At 47.1% G+C, this 17301-nt stretch overlaps 1 protein-coding gene across 3 annotated transcripts in view; it reads right to left on the bottom strand.

Moving 5' to 3' along the window:
* The window catches only part of STRN3 (striatin 3), a 1674795-nt gene that overhangs the window by 226818 nt on the left and 1430676 nt on the right, over positions 1-17301 (bottom strand). The gene's annotated exons all lie outside the window — the stretch shown is intronic.

The following is a 17301-nucleotide window of genomic DNA, read 5'->3' as shown; positions in this document are numbered from 1 at the left end:
GGGGAAGGTAGGCAACCCCTCCAGCACTCTATAGTAAGATAATGTGTGCTGGGTCAGTAAATTTTAAGAGACTAGTAAAGTCAATTTAACTTTACATGCCCTCGGTGACAGTAGTCAGACCCAGGGACAGTCTTTAATCCTTGGGGAGTCTGAAAGACACAGCACCTTCAGTGCAGTGGCACAGGGGTGTGACACACAGAAAAAGATGATGCCTATGGAGTTGTGTTAAAACTCCATAACCAAAGAACACAAAAGTAAAAGAGACATCAAAATACATGAAAGAGTGGGAAAAAAAGGCTCACACTCTTTCCAGGTAATAAATCAAATCCTAGAAATCCAGCAAAATTGCTGGGAGTCTCAAAAAGTAAGGGAAATTAGCACATGTTGAGAATTCTCCCTAACACAGACGTTGCAATCGACTACGGATTCTCGACCCCTGGAACTCTGTTTCTGCAGCAGAAAAGAAGTACAGCCAGTTGGGGAAGGTCTTGCAGCAGAGCTCGTCTTGGGGTTAGTTGGCCCCACTAACCCGAGGGAAGAAGTGCTTTCCAGGAGCTTCTCTTGTTGAACAGAAGAACAAGTTACTTCTTACCTTGTAACTTTCTTTCGATGGGATGTTCCTCCGACGTATTCCTTATCTTTGATAGATCATCTCCCAGCTTGCTGGCCTCGGCACATTTTTTTCAGTAGAGAGCGCTGTGCGTCGACGTCCCTCGAGTCGATGTCCCTCGACGGCCTCCGTATCGGCGCCGACGTCACCACGCGTATAAATAGACTCGCGCAGGGTCCGTTGCTCAGTACCGTTTTGACGTTAACAGTTGTTTTACATGAATTGGTTATTGTCCTTGAAGGAGCGTAAGCTGCAACCACAAGGGAAGTATTACTGCGGGGATGGATGGGAGGGGCGATAAGGAATACGTCGGAGGAACATCCCATCGAAAGAACGTTGCAAGGTAAGAAGTAACTTGTTCTTCGAAGGGATTGTGTCCTCCGACGTATTCCTTATCTTTGATAGACTCCCATAGCATTGGTGTGCAATTGGAGGTGGGAGTAAAACGCCATGTTTCCTTACCCCTCTTTGGAGGGCTGAGGAGGCTGCAATACCCCTGGTTGAATGAGCCCTAAGATTTTGAGGAGGCTCCTTCCCTGCCAGTTTGCAACATTCCAGGATGGCCAAAATAATCCATCTGGAAATGGTTTGTTTTATCGGTAGTCCCAACTTGTGCCCTGAGTAACCCACGAACAGTTGGTCTGCTTGCCTAATCCTAGCAAGTCTGCTGATGTAAAAGCTTAAAGCCCGCCTTGGGTCCAGCCTATGTAGCCTTTTTTCCTCTTTCCCCGGATGGGGAGACGGATAGAATGAAGGTAAAGTAATTTTCTGAGTGATGTGGAATTCAGAAACCACCTTTAGGAGGAAATTAGGCTTCACCTGTAGGACAACCTTGTCTTTATGAAAATTGTATGAGGGGGTTTACAAGATAGAGCTTGTAATTCGCTCACCCTTCTAGCAGATGTTAAAGCCACTAATAAGACAGTTTTAAGGGTGAGAAATCTTAGCGAACAAGAGTGGAGTGGTTCGAAAGGAGTACCCATCAGGAAATTTAAGACTAAATTTAAGTCCCATAAAGGAACCTGGAAAGGACTTGGAGGGTAGACATTAATCCCTTTAGAAATTGTATTACCAAGGGTAATTTGAAATACAAAGGCTCCTCCGCAGTACTCTTGAAGATCGATAGCGCTGCGAGATAGCCCTTGATAGTGCCAACTTGAAGGCCTGAATTTGCCAAGTAGAGTAGAAAGGATCTACACCAGCTGCAAAATTTGTTCCAACAGCAGCAGTATAAAGACTTTATTGCTGGCCTTCTGGACGAAAGCAACACTTCCATGACGTCATCAGGGTGGTCCCAATACTTGTAGCTCAACCTTTCAGAAGCCAGGTGTGAAGGTTGAGGGTTCTGATGTCTGGATGGAGAACCTGACCTCCCTTCTGTGAGAGAAGATTCTCCTTGAGTGGAAGACGAATTGGAGGGCAGATGGACATGTCCAGAAGGTCTGGGTACCACGTTCTCCTGGCCCAGTCTGAGGCAATTAGGATCATGGTTCTCCGGAATCTTCTCAACTGCCTGATCATTTGAGGAATGACAGGGACTGGTGGAAACGCGTACAGGAGTGGAAACTCCCAGTCCACTACGAACGCGTCCCCTAGAGCTCCTCTTGGGGGAAATTCCCTTGAACAAAACAGATCGCACTTTCTGTTGGTACTGGTGGCAAACCGCTCCACTTGAGGGGTTCCCCAAAGGGCGAAGATCTCCTGCAGGACTTCCTGAGCTAGTTCCCACTTGTGGGAGACTGTGCCCTGCCTGCTCAGTGCGTCCGCCTTCAAGTTCTTCTCTCCGGCTAGGTGAACTGCCGATAGAGAGATTTCTTCTTGAATTGCCCAAAACCAGAGCTGCATTACCTCTCTGCACAGTGGCAGTGATCCTACGCCTCCTCTTTTGTTGAGGTAGTGCAGGGCCACTGTGTTTGTCCGTCATTATCAGGACATTTTTCCCCTGTACAGATTGCTCTCAGCTCTAACAGATTGCTCTCAGCTCGATATGTAGTCTGGACTCAGATGGAGACCAACGACCGCTGATGGTCACCCCGTGAGTGAGGCATCTGTGACTACCGTTCTCTCTGGCCATGGTTGCCAAAACAGTTCCCCCTTCAAGATGTTTTTCTGGCAGGCCCACCACTGAAGGTCTCGAGCCACCTTGTCCGGAATTTGAAGGAGGTCTGTCATTCTCCCTGAGAATTGCCACACTGAGTTCAGTGCCCACTGAAGAGATCTCATTCTCAGGTGAGCCTCTGGCACAAGGAAGATGCAGGATGCCATGAGGCCTAGCAACCTCAAAATGTCGAAGGCTGGGAGACGTTGGGCATTTTGAAACTTGGTGACCATCTGCAGAATATCTTGAGCCCTCACCTCTGGTGGCGAGGCTTTTCCCAGGGAAGTGTTCAGGACTGCTCCAATGAACTGGAGTCTCTGATGGTATCATCTGCGACTTCTTTAAACTGAGGGAGAACCCCAGTTTGTGAAGGAAGTGGCAGACATAATCTAGCTGGATCTGAGCTTGTTCCGAAGATACAGCTCTGATCAGCCAATCGTCCAGGTAGGGGTAGAAGTGGATCCCTTCCCTCCTTAGACTTGCAGCCACTACAGACATTAGCTTGGTGAAGACCCTCGGGCGGAGGTCAGCCCAAATGGCAGAACTCGAAATTGATAATGAGAGCCGCCAATTGCGAACCTCAGGTATTTCCTGTGTTTGAGATGGATTGGCACATGGAAATAAGTATCCTGGAGGTCCAGAGATACCAGCCAGTCCTGGAGCTGGAGGGCCTGAAGGATCTGAGAGAGGGTTACCATCTTGAACTTTTTCTTCCCGAGGAGGATTTTCAATTCTTGTAAGTCCAAGATAGGTCTCAGTCCTCTGTCTTAGTCCTCTGACTTTCTTCGGTATGAGAAAGTAGGGGGGAGTACCAGCCCTTGTTCCTCTCCGCTACAGGTACCGGTTCTATGGCACCTTTCTCTAGCAGGTCTACAATTTCCTGCAAGAGGAGCGGATCTCGAACTTTGAGAGCTGTTCCCCGGTGGATGACTGAGGGAAGCGTAGAAAAGGCAGGCAGTAACCTTGGGTAACTGTCTCCAATGCCTAAGCTGCTGACGTAATAGCCTGCCATTCCGTCAGATGTTGAGTTAACCTGCCCCCTACTGGTGTTTTGTGAAGAGAGTCCTCAGAGCGGTTTGGAGGCGGCTGATGCAGATGCCGAGGGTAAAGAGGCACCTGCTGCGGCGGCTTTTGTATTTTTACCCCGTCCACCTCGGGTGAATTTTTTCTGACCCCTTTGAACTGGCTGTCCTCTGCCCTTCCCGAATGCGGAATAGAAGTGAAAGGACTTACCTCTCCAAGAGGTTCCTGGGGGGCGATATGGAGTCTGACAGATTGCAGCTCCTAGGGATTTTGCTGCTGCCTTTGATGTTTGTAGTTTTTCTAAACTGTCATCCGCCTTCTTACCAAACAAAGAAGAGCCGTCAAAGGGCATATTCAAGAGTCTGCTTTGCACATCTGGAGCAAAACCAGACTTTCGCAACCAAGCAAATCTCCTGGTTGTTGTACTTGCCGCCATGGCCCTGCTGATGCTGTTAGCAGAATCGATGCCAGTCTGAAGGGATTCGCACATTGCGTCCTTACCATCCTTAATGATGTTGAGAAACGCTTCCCTTTCTTCTCCCTCTGGGAGGCAGTCAGTCGCTGATGAAGCACACTCCCAAAGTGTGTGGCTGAACCTTGCGAGCGTACAAGTAGCATTGATGGATTTCAACGCCATGCTACATGTGGAAAATACTTTTTTGGCCAGAGAGTCATATCTCTTATCATCCCTGTACTGTGGAACAGTAGGGTAAGCCGATTTACTACCTGCTGAAGTAGCTGCCTGAACAACCAGACTCTCCGGAGTTGGGTGTTTGGATAAATATTCAGGGTCAGCAGAAGACACCCGATATTTAGCTGATAATTTTTTGTTAACCACCGGGATTACCTGAGGTGTTTCCCAGTTTGCCAATATTCTCCTTTGTAATGCAGCATGAAATGGTACCACAGGATCCTCCTGTGGACCTTTGACCAAGATGTCTGTGAGGTTTGTCTTGCTGAAAAGCAGGTGAGGGTGTGGACCATCCCATAAACTCTATTATCCTTGCCATCAAGGTTCTCTAAGAGGTGTCAGCATGTTCCCCTGGGTCTGGTGTGGCAAATTCCACTTCTGGGGAAGTGTCCAACCCACTTGCTTCCTGTAGGGATTCATAGAGGTCTTTCAACCTACCTTCCTCAGAGGTCAATTCCTCTGGTACAGGAGTTTCAGATCCCTGCAACTCAAAAGGTCTTTCCTGATCCGAATCCTCCCCTTCTTCATAAATAGAAGATAAGACTCTTGAGTGATCAGGTCTTGAAAATGGTATAAATCCCATTTCCAGAGCAGATGGAGCCAAATTCGTCATGATTGGCTGAGAGAACATTGACGCGGACGTTAAAGGCTTCGAAGCCATCGAAGCGATCGAAAAAGGCGTCGAGAAAGGTGGTAGAGGCTTCGATGAACTCGAGAGTATCGGGATTCTACTCGAGGTTGTCGATGACATTCTCATGCTCGACGCTCTGGGTATGGCCTCTTGCTGTGAGGTGGCCGTGGGTTTATCCTTTCTCGGCGTCGAAGACCGCGTCGACTCGACTGACCTGTGCGTCGAAGAACCCTTCGATAACGGCGTTGAAAACGCCGGTCTATGTGTCAAAGGGATCTTCGATGACTGTGTCAAAGACGCAACTTTGCTTTTACTCGAAGGTTCGTGATGCTGAGTGGCTTCTTTCGCCGGGTACTGCGACTCGCGGCTTTTTGATTTTTCGGGTCTTTCACCCAGGGTATCACCCTCAGCAGTCTTCGAGGCCGCTTTCTCGAAGACGCTTAGCATCTTTTTCCCGAATTCCTCCCACTCAGCCTGAGAGCTATGTTTTGTGGGGCAGGAGACCCTTTTTGGGGAAACGGAAGACGAGGAAGGGGAACTTCGACGTCTCTTTATTGAATGCTTAGATCTCGAAGAGTGATGGGAACTGCTTCGAGACCTAGAACGAGAATGTCTTTTGTGATGGCGAGGAGACGAATGTCTCGACTCCGCCGAGGAAACTTTCGAAGAAGTTTTAACTGCCTTACCTCTCTCGAGCTTCTCCTTACGCTCCTTCAGGGTTTTCGCCGTCATGGACATGCAGTCCTCGCACTCCAAACAATGGTGCTCGATTCCCAGGCACCACAAACAGATCCTGTGACGATCCGTCAACGACATTTTCTATCCACAGTCTCGACATTTTTTGAAGCCGGTCCGTGGAGTCGGTTCGGGTGAGGAAGCCATCAAGTACGAGTCGGTATTCACGAGGAATATATTGATATATTAGCAACGATATTCCGAGGCCCCACGAAGCGCGGAAAAACGGAACTGAGCAACGTACGCTGCGTGAGTCTATATACGTGGTGACATCGGCGCTGATACGGAGGCCGTCGAGGGACATCGACGCGCAGCGCCCTCTACTGAAAACATTTTTCCGAGGCCAGCCAGCTTGGAGATCTATCAAAGATAAGGAATATGTCGGAGGACACAATCCCTTCGAAGAGGAGTTTCAGCACAGCAGCAGGGCTTCACCGGGCAGTTTGACAGGCCAGGGGGATGCAACAAGCTTCGTTCACTGTTTCTTCCTTGGGTTGTCCTTCCCAGTGGTCGACTGCCTTCAGTCCAAGAAGCCTCGCCTTTCAAGCAGGTTTCTCCCATTGATGCACAGCCTAGCTGTCACTCACGGCAAGGATAGCCAGCCAGCCAGGACTGGGTGCATTCAGATAACCATGGAGACAAAGGACAGGGGAGTTTCGGGCACCTCCTTCACTCCCTGCCCTTGCAGACACACTGGAGCCAGAGGTGGGTTTCAGTACTGAAGCCTGCCAAAGGCAAAATGAACAAAGGGGTCAAACCTGGTTTGGCGTGCAGAGTAAAACCCAAGAAGGACCTCACAAACAGAAAATGGTGGAAAAAGAAGACAAGGGCCATTTTGCACAATGGTCACCCATGGGTGCTATAGTGCAGCTGAGGATTCAGCCTGCGGTAGAAATGCACAATGTTAGGAAAAAGTAAATGACTGCCACCAGCCATTTCAAGTAGTGAGGGTAACAGAAAAAATGTTACATGAGTAAGTAGGAAAAGGGGCAACTAAGTAACCCCCCCAGCACTCCACATAAGATGGGGTGTGCTGGACTTACAAAGAGAAAAGGTAAGTAAAGTCAATAACACTTTACTATTCCTGGAACAGCAGTTCTCACGAGAAAAGGTATTTAAACCTTATGAGAAATTTAGAGGATTTGTCTTTGACACTGCACCGAGGGTGCTGTGCGTCACCATACAAAAAGTAGATGACTATGGAGTTTGTCAGAGACTAAAAACAAAGTCAATATAAAATCCAAATCCGATCAAAACACATGAGAGAGTGAGAAAAAGGGCTCACTCACTCGAGGGTTAAAAATAAAAAGTCCTAAAGTCCAGCAAAAGAGCTGGGGGTCTCTAAGGTTGAAGGTAATTGGCACAGAAATTAGAATTCTCCCTAACACTGATGAGGGGCAAGAACACCTTGAGGGCCAAGGCCACTGCCCTGAGCTTGAGCAGATTGATATGCAAGAGGGCTTCCGTCCTGGACCATGTTCCATGAATCGCATAGGCCTCCAGAGTAGCACCCCAACCTGAGAGGGAGGAGTCCGTTGTCACCACCAGGGTAGACTCTGTTCGGATCAAGGGGGACTTCCACTGAGACAGTGCCCTCCATCAGTTACCAGCAAAGATCGGGTAGCAGGAGCGGTAGTACTGGGATCCTGTCCGACAGACCCCGTCTCCATATCCCAATTGGCCGCCAGGTGGAGTTGGAGGCACCTTATCTTGAGGCGAGCGTGCTGTACAGTGAGCACGCAGGAGGCCATCAGGCGCAGAATGTGCCAGAACCATGCCGAGGTGGTCGAGTTGGACAGAAAGTGTCCCACTGCCTTGCCGAGGGACATAAGCCTTTCGGGCATGGGGAACAACCGCTGAACTGTAGTGTTCCAACACACCCCTAGGAAGACCAGTTCCTTAGACGGGCATAACTGATTTCCTCTGGTTGAGGGAAAACCCCAGCTGATGAAGGATATTCGCCAATCTCTCGCAGGAGTGCACTACCCCTTTGGGTGACCCCACCCTGACCAGCCAATCGTCCAAATAAGGGTACAGATGATGGCCCTCCAGGTGGAGAAGGCCCAGAACTGGGTTCTTTGACTTCGTGAAGATACGAGGAGCAGAGTTCAGACCGAAGGGCAGAACCGTGTACTGAAAGTGGTACAACATAATCGTGAACTTCACAAACTTCCGAAGCGATGGTAAGATGGGTACATGCAGGTACACATCCTTAAGGTCCGGGGACCACATCCAGTACACTTGCACACAGAGACTCGGCTATGTGCGTGAGTGTAATCATCCTGAAGCGTTCCAGCAGTAAAGACAGGTCTAGGACTACCCTCAGGCCAGCCTGGTTGGTCTTGGGTACTGCAAAAAACCTGGAATAGTAACCGAAGCCCTGTTCTACAAGAGGAACCAGTTCCATCGCCTGCATCGCCAAGAGCGACAGGACCTCCTGTAAAAAGACCCAATCTGACGAAGAGGAGAGGATGGTAGAGGAACACTGAAGCCCATGGAGACTACAGATAGGATCCACAGGATGCTGACAAGACGCTTCTAGGTGTCCAGGAACAGAGCCAAATGGCCGCCCACAGTCTAGCTGTGTTCCCTCCAACCAGACGTCATTGCTTCTTGGCGTCGGAAGCGGAAAAAAACTGTGCAATGTGCTTTGATGCTTCTTCCTGTTGCCGCTAGGTGACCTGCACGTCCTCTGTGTACCGTGGTCCCGGAATCCCTTGAAGCCAGGGAAAGCGCAGGTCCACGAAAGACACCTTCAAGATTCCCTCCTGCACGTCAGATGAAAACTTAGTGGCGTCCATCCATGCCGTCATTCTCATCTCAACAAGGCAGCCTAAACCTGCTGTCCAACTTCTTGATCATCTGGGCGTTGGCCCATGGTTTCTCCCAGAACTTTCGCCCCACCTGCAGGACATTCTTCTGGAGTGGGATGCCAGACCAGATCATGGTGCGTTTCCCCAAGACTTCTCTGCTAGCACACCAAACTCATGGGGGGCTTGCTCGGGAAGAGGGAACCCCCCCCCCCCCCCAGAACTCTGCCAGATCCTGAAGGCGGCCACGAAAGGCCTCAACGGATGCCGGTATCTTATAGACACAATTTACTCACATTACTAATACACGCTCTCCCTACGTCACTTGAAGACCTGAACCTGATGCACTGGAACACTGCCTCCCGATTAGCCCAGTATTTGACCATACCGCCCCCATCGGCACAACTTTTTCATCCGCGATATTTGCTTTTAACTTGTTTTAACTCAACGTGATCGACCGCATTCCACTTGCTGCTATTATTAGCAAATGAAATAGCTCACCACGGCACAGGGTGCATGATTATATTTTGTCCTGTTATAGAGGAACCAGTCTACTCTAATTGTTTGCTTCCCACTGAACTGACCTTTTTTATTATGCACATCTTACCTCACTGTTAATATACCGAACCAACCTATTATGTCAGGTGCACTTTGCCATACTGCCAGTAGCCTAAACCAATCCATTATGCTAGGGGTACTTTGCCGTATTTCTAGCGTATTGAACTACCCCATCATGTCTTGTGCATCTTGCCTACCGCTAGCATGTTGAACTAGCCTATTTTGTCTAACTGGGCACTTTGCCATGTGAAACTAAATCAGCTTATACGGCTAGTCTGTATTTATACTACATACTCTATCCGATTCACCCATAGAACAAAATTCTCCTGGTGAAACACCATATAGAAACGGACCCAAATGCAATATTTATGCTACTGTCCTCTACACACTTATGGTACGCCACACTGGCATCAGGTCTATTGTCTAGCACTACAAATCATTCTACCTTATTTACACCCTACCTTACCACGACCAGCAATATTACAACTACAATGAGTACTACATGCACCCCACCAATACCTCTACACAACTTGATTTACAACCATAATACTGCAACTAGAAAATCTACAGGGACTACGTTAGAGGATACATCAACATCCGACGATCATCTACCAAACTTCAATCTCACGCAGAATTTAACTAAAACTAACAAACCCTGCCCCATACCCTCTAGAAACATTAGACTCTGTTCCATACTCACCAAACTTTTTGAACCACCCGTCAACTCCTTAATAACTAATATAGACCTTAGGAGAGAACACCTACTCAACAAACCAAACAGTATAATCAAAAACAGCCCTATTACTACAGCTACACCCAAGACCGATGATCCAACCTCCAAAAACCAGCAGAATAAACGCATCAACGCGATACGGGACACGGAAACAAGCAATCACACCTTTCTCAATCTACTGATAAGTAACCCCACTACTGACCTCAAGGGAGCATTAATAAACAATAGATCTTTAATGGCCCATGCCACAGAGATAGCGGACTTAATACAGGAGGAAAATTATGATTTCCTTGCCATTATAGAATTATGGCTACATGCAGCAGCAGGTCCAGCCCTCAGTACCTGATAATTATACCATTCTTAGAGTAGACAGAACTGAGGCACGGGGAGAAGGCATTGCCCTTATAGCCAAGTCTAACCTAGCTATGACACTAGCACCCTCACCTGACTTCAAATCATGTGAATCCCTTACTGCCAAATGAGCCATCTCTGACTCCCAAACACTCACCATTCACCTGATTTATAGACCCCTCCAGGTCCCATCGGTACATTCGGAGGACATTTCAACCATTCTCTCTGATGACCTAAAGAACACTTCACAAGTACTATTATTAGGGGACTTCAATCTAGGGTTTAATGACCCCAATGAACAGCAATCTACAGCCATTTCCAATGTTCTTACAGAACTTGGGCTTACCCAAAGAGTAACATCCCCAATACACGACAAAAGGGAGAACACTTCATTGGGTGACTGATCTTAATTGTAGCACCTTTATTACTGCTATAACCCCACAGTTATGGACAGACCATTATCTCTTAGCATTCACAATTGCAGCCAAAACTCCAATAATCATAACACAACTGCCCTTCCCAACCTTACGAGGAATAAGAAAAATATCACAGCAGATAAGATCTTACCCTTAATATTAACAACTCTTAACTCACTACCAGGTACGACGGATCCTACCACCTTGGTCAATGAATATAATAAAACCATGACAGAAGCCTTAGGTACCATTGCCACGTTAAAAATGAGGAAAAGTAAACCTAGAGCACACTTGAACTCTTGGTTCACTCCGCACCTCAAAACATCGAGAGTGGAAATAAGAAAATGTGAAGTTCTCTGGAGGCACTTACCCTCTGATGAAAACAGATCTAACCTTACCAACGCCTCGTCCACTTATAAGAAAGAAATACTTCTCACCAAGCAGGAAATGTTTAATAAGAGGATTCTTCAAGCTAATTCTAGTACAATTCTAGTACAAGGGAACTCTTTGTAATACTAAAAGAGCTTGAAGCCCCAATCCCAGTACCAGACAACTGTGTCAAAGATAAAACGTGGTGCTCTAATATACAGCTGGCCTTAACCAACAAAGTAACCAAACTGCAGGCTAAGATTGCTGACAAAAAAAGCAATTCTAACATTGATACCCCGGTTACTATTCCGACACTATCCCATAAACCACCACTACTCTTCAACTTCACTAGCGTCTCAATTCTGGAGGTGGAAAAAATTATCCTCTCCCTCAAACCCTGCAACTGCCAGAGGGAAAAACAGACACTAGATCCAGTCATAGATCCCCCCCCCCCATTCCCACAAACTACAGGCCAATCACCAATCACCACAGTGCCATTTTTACTTACAGGAGTATCTGGAGCTCCTCGGAACACGGAAATCAGGTTTTAGGCCCCAACACGGCACCAAAACCGCGCTAATTGATCTTAAGGCCCAAATAGACGAATTTAGAGACATGGGGAAATCGGCCTTACTACTTCTTCTAGACCTCTTACTGGGGATTATGACAAGCATTTGGCCTTGGTAAATAAAATCTCCATCATCCAGGCATGGATGGCTACCCATTCACTATGCCTGAATGATGACAAAACTGAACTCATCATTCTGGGAACCACCATCAATCTCAATAAACTTGGCCACAAATACACTTCTTTTCACATTGATGGCAACACCATCAAAGTGGCAAAAGAGGTTAAAACCTTAGGTTTTTACCTTGACGCCACCCTTACCATTGCTAAACAAGTTAACTCTATGGCCTCTGTATATACATGCAAGCTAATTAGAGCAGGTAAACCATTCCTATCCAAGAAGAGCTGCACCATCCTGGCTAGGGCCTTGATTTTGTCAAAGTTGGACTATTGCAACTCACTATACTTAGGAGCCAATAAGTACACTATCGACAAAACCCAAATTCCCAAAACAAGGCCCTTAGAGCGGCACTAGGAATAGCCAGAAAATAGCACATTTCTGAGACAAGCAGACAGAACTAGTGGCTCTCTAGACAAAATTCTGCTCAAAACTGCCTCACTTACACCCAAGTGCCTTAACAATGCTGCACCTCACTATCTCATTAACAGAATTAACAGAAAACTCTCCAGTCGACCCACTAGGACTGCAAACACTAATTGTCTAGTAGTATCTAGGTTCAAACTAACTAAAGTTGGGAGGGAGCAGTTTCCCAGTCAAAGCTGCTCAGACTTTGAACTCCCTCCCCGCCTCCCCCTCCCCGAGGGCTGACCAAACTTATCCGAAATTTAGACACATCATTAACTGGCTTAGGGAAAGCGACCAATAACGCACCTAGCCACTGTCCTAGTGTCCTCATCCAGTACTGTAAATTGCTACTACTAAGCCTAGTTGATCCCAAAAACTTTGTATATTATGCAATGTTGTAGTGATTATCCAAATTGTATATTATATTGTACTTTATGTAATGTTGTATTGTTTATTCTGACTGCATGTATATAACTCTCAAATAGCCGACTACTGATGCTATCCTTTCTTCTATGCCTGTCTTTCCCTCTTTGTAAACGTGTAACATTAAGCTGAAAGTATTCATGTATCCACTGTGCCCTGATACCCCAGAGTCTGGCGCGCATTACAACTAAATAAAAACAAAAACAAAACAAACAAGGGGAATCCGGGGCCTGGAGTTAGGCATAATTGCATGCAGTACCCTCAGGGACCACTAAACACAATTAGGACTACAGGTGTTAGCCAAACCAACCTTTGGTATAAGTCTGTACCACACAGTTTTTGGTAGCGAGCTGACCAGCCAGGCTTATCTCAAGAGTGAATGTGAGCAGTACAAGTAGTTACACAGAGGACTTTCAATCACAGTGGTTCAAGGAAATACTGTATCTCAAGTTGTCTTGGTAAAACACTTTTTAATTTATTACACAATCATTTAGAAAACATTTCAGTAGCAGAAGACAACTTATTATATACCAATACACTTCATTACAAAACTAAGATTTTGAGACAGTTTGAGCTCCCCTGAAATAGGAGCCAAATGGCAGTTCAGTTACTTAGAAAAGAGCAAAAGGCACAAGGTAAGTATAATAGATTATGTATACCTTTTAGACAGTGCAAATAGTTTGTTAACCAGAAGAGTTCAATTCAGGTCAATAGGCTAGGCCAAAGTCAATGGGCTAGTGTTCTGGATAGGAAGCAGCAGTTCTGGTATCAAACGGTAAAGTCTTTGCAAAGGTTCTCAGAAGTAGTTTAGTCGAAAAAGAATCATGTCGGGTCACAAGCTGATTAGGCCTGTAAGTTGGGAAAGTTTCACAAACTTTCACTGCAAGAGTGGCGTTCACTCAATCGGGTTGGCACAGTACCTTAGTTTGAAGAAAAAAATGCAGCCGACGCCGTTGGTTCCTGGCAGGTCCTGCAGATCTCACTGTTCCTGAGCATCAGTCGTGGGGACAAGAGGGAGGACGTCGGTGGACTCCTGCACTGCATGGGATCGTCGAAAAAAGCAAACAGGAAGGAGTCACTTCAGTTCCAGTAGCTGTACATTCAATCAAACAAGCAGGTATCCATCTCCGTGGTTAATCCTAACCAGACTTGAGAATGAGTATCCAGGTGGCTTACAAGTTGAGTGGTCCCACCAACTCAAAGGAAGAAGTCGTCCTTGAAGGGGCTTCTCTGTCGAGATGAACTTGGCAACTCGGACCGGCAGCAGGGCTTCACCGGGCAAACCAACAGTCCAGGAGTTGCAGCAGCCATCCTCTTCCAGCTCTTCTTTGGTTCTTTCGTTCCCGTGGTCGACTCTGCTTTCCAGTCCAAGAGACTCGTCTTTTAAACAGTTCTCTCCCTTTCATTCCAGCCTAGCTGTCACTCACCCAGCAGGATGGCTGTCCTTGCTGGACAGTCAGCCAGCCAATCACGCCAAAGTACATTTGGATCTCATAGGAGACTAAGCACATGGAGTTTCTTGCACCTCCCCTCACTTCCTGCCCACCCCAGACACTCAGGTGCCAGAGGCGGTCTTCAGTCCTGAAGCCCACCAAAAGGTACACGAACAAAGGGACCAAACCTGGTTTGGCGTGTAGAGACAAAAACTAGAAGGACCGTTCCAAAAAGAAACAGCGAAAAAAAGAAGACCGAGACTTGTTTAAACAAAGGGGCTTAAGGCGCATCTTGAAAAACATGGCTCCCATGATTTTTAGCTACCGGTGTTCGCGGTCAGGAAAAACATGGTAGTTCATTGTAAAACCACTGCCGCCAGCCTTTTCAATAGGAACATGTAGCATTCGACTGCTACACAAGTATTTAGACACACTCCAGCACTCCATTGTAAGATGCTGTGTGCTGGGTCTAGGAATTTGGAAAGACTAGTAAAGTCAATTTCACTTTACTTTCTCTGGGAAACAGTTTATCCCAGAGAAGGCATCTAAACCTTTGGGAAGTCTAAAAGACATACCTGTGTAACTGCACTGAGGGTGCTGTGTAACATACATGAAAAGATGATGCCTATGGAGTTATCCAAAACTCCATAATCAAAGAAGACAAGTGAAAAACACACATAAAAAAACATGAAAGAGTGGGGAAAAAAGGCTCACACTCTTACCAGGTAAGAAAATCAAGTCCTCAAAATCCAGCAAAGTTGCTGGGGGTCTCTAAGGTGAAGGGAATTAACACATTTATGAGAATTCTCCCTAACACCTGGGACACAGGTGCCAGCAGCCCCCCCCCCTTTCCCGGTCCAGAGACGCGGACAGGTCCAACGGCTGTTGAGTGGGAGGCATTGGTGGTACATGAGGTGGTGGAGGGGTCAGAACGACCGATAGGGCCGGAATCGGGAGCGCAGGAGGAACAGGTGTACCACCCAGAGGAGAGGGCCGGGTGGCACCACCTGTAGGATAACCTTTACAATGTCTTTCAGAAGCCCTTCATCCGAGGATACGCATGAGGAAAGGGAAGCGCTCAAAGAAGCGGTCCTCACAACCCACCGGGTCCCCAGGGCCGGTCCTCTGAGGTGCTGCGTCTCTGCTCCTGGTCAAAGCACTGAAGCGCCTGGTGCACGTAGCCGTATAGCTGTGATGGGTAGATGTAGTCCTGAGGGGACCAAAACCTGCCCCGTAGGATCCGCTGCTGCTACCAGATGGAATGGGGATGGGATCATACTGCAGAGCCTATTTGATGGGTGAAAGCACTGGCAGGCCCTGAGCTGGATCCAGGATGGCGGCCTGTTATCCAGTGATTTTACTGGGAAAAAAAGTTTGATGGATTGTTTTACAGAGGAAACACTATGGAAAAAAAACAAAAATATATATATGGGATACATTACTCACCGTAATCTTATTTCTGATGCTTGTATCTGCTTAGATTCACATGCTATGCATAGGTCGACATCTAGTGGAAGCTGCGGAGTATTACAGTTGTTTTCGAAATTCGAAAAGGGACGTCGACAGTGCGTGCCAGTAATACTATCCCTAGTGTGATATCCACTGTACCCATGGTCCTTCACGCTTCAAGGTCCCTCAGATTGTTTTTTTCTGCCATGAGGTTGCATGAAGTGTAATTTGAGTACAGTTGTATCCAAGCAGATAAAGACAGAAAGCTCATAACATCTGAAAGAAAGCCGGAAGCTCAAAGGATTGGTTCACGTGGAATTTAGAAATGAATTTAGGGGAGAACCTAGGATGAGTACGTAAAATCAAGTTATCTTTATGAATTATAAAGAAAGGATCCTGCACTGACAATGCTTGCAGTTCACTAACTCTTCTTATGGAAGTAATAGCCACTAAGAAGGCAGTTATGTAGGTCAGGTGTTTAAAGCTTGACTTGTGCATAGGCTTGAATGGAGGCCCCGTGAGCTTTGCTAACACTACATTGAGATCCCAACTTGGTGGTGGGTTTGAAATGGGAGGGTGGAGTCTCTCGACTCCCTCCATGAATGCTTTAATGACTGAAATCTTCCACCATGATACTTTGCTTTGAGAGGTGGTATAAGCTGATAAAGCCACCAGGTGGGCCTTTGTAGAGTTGAACACTAACCCAGAGTCTAACAAGTGGAGCATATAGTTGAGAATGTGGGAAGGACTGCATTCTATGGGGTTTATTTGTTTGGACTGGCACCAAATTACAAATCTCTTCTACTTGTCGAAACAACAGTGTCTAGTTTTCGGTTTCCTCGCCTCTTTGAGGATATCCATACACTGCTGTGGTATAATGAGGTGTCCGAACACTGACTTCAGGAGCCATGCTGCCAAGTTCATTGAGTGTGGCTGAGGGTGTATTGTTGTTCCTCCGTGTTGGGTAACAGGTTGGTTAGTTACGGGAGCTTGATGGGATCGTACATCGCCAGTTTGCGCAGATGCGGATACCATGGTTGTCTCGCCCACATAAGAGCAACTAGGACGAGCGTCATCTGTTCCCTGTGTATCTTGTTCACCACCCCGCTCATTAACAGCGTTGGGGGTGGGGGGGGACGTAAGCAAATTTCCCTGACCAGTTCATTCATAGGGCGTTCCCCTTGGAGTCTGGATGGGGGAACCTGGACACGGCGAAGTCTGAGCATTGCTTGTTTTCTCTTGTAGCGAACAAGTCTAGTGTGGGATAACCCCATTGTGTGAAGGTGTGGTCTACGCCGCACGAGTGTAGTTGCCACTAGTGTTCCTCTGGTAGAGGTTCTCTGCTCAGAGAGTCCGCTAGAATGTTGAGTACCCCTGAAACGTGTTGGGAGGCTAGGGATATCCCCGGTTTGAGTGCCCACCTCCATATTCTTTGTGCCAGCTTGGATAGATTTGGAGAGTGTGTGGCCCAGTTTGTTGATATAGAACATGGCAGCTGTGCTGTCTGTTAGAATTAGAATCGAGTGGTTTGTCACTTGCATCTTGAACGCCTGAAGTGCTTTGAGTATTGCTAATAGTTCCAGACAGACCGTGTGCTGTGTGGTGAAGGTTATGAGCCCCCCCCCACCTGGAAAGTGGCGCGTCTGTCTTGACAACCGCTTGCGCCTCCGGAACATGGAAGGGTTTTCCCTTTAACAGGTTTTCTTTTGACCACCAGCGTAGGTTTTGTACCAGTGTTAGTGAAACAACCACTAGATCGTCCAACTGACTAATTGCTTGAGACCATTGTTTCGCCCACCACTCCTGCATTGGTTGCA

The sequence above is a fragment of the Ambystoma mexicanum genome, chromosome 14 (genome assembly GCF_040938575.1).
Source record: "Ambystoma mexicanum isolate Mex_15411 chromosome 14, UKY_AmexF1_1, whole genome shotgun sequence".
In the NCBI taxonomy this organism is placed as follows: domain Eukaryota; kingdom Metazoa; phylum Chordata; class Amphibia; order Caudata; family Ambystomatidae; genus Ambystoma; species Ambystoma mexicanum.
This window is presented reverse-complemented; position numbering and strand designations above follow the sequence as displayed.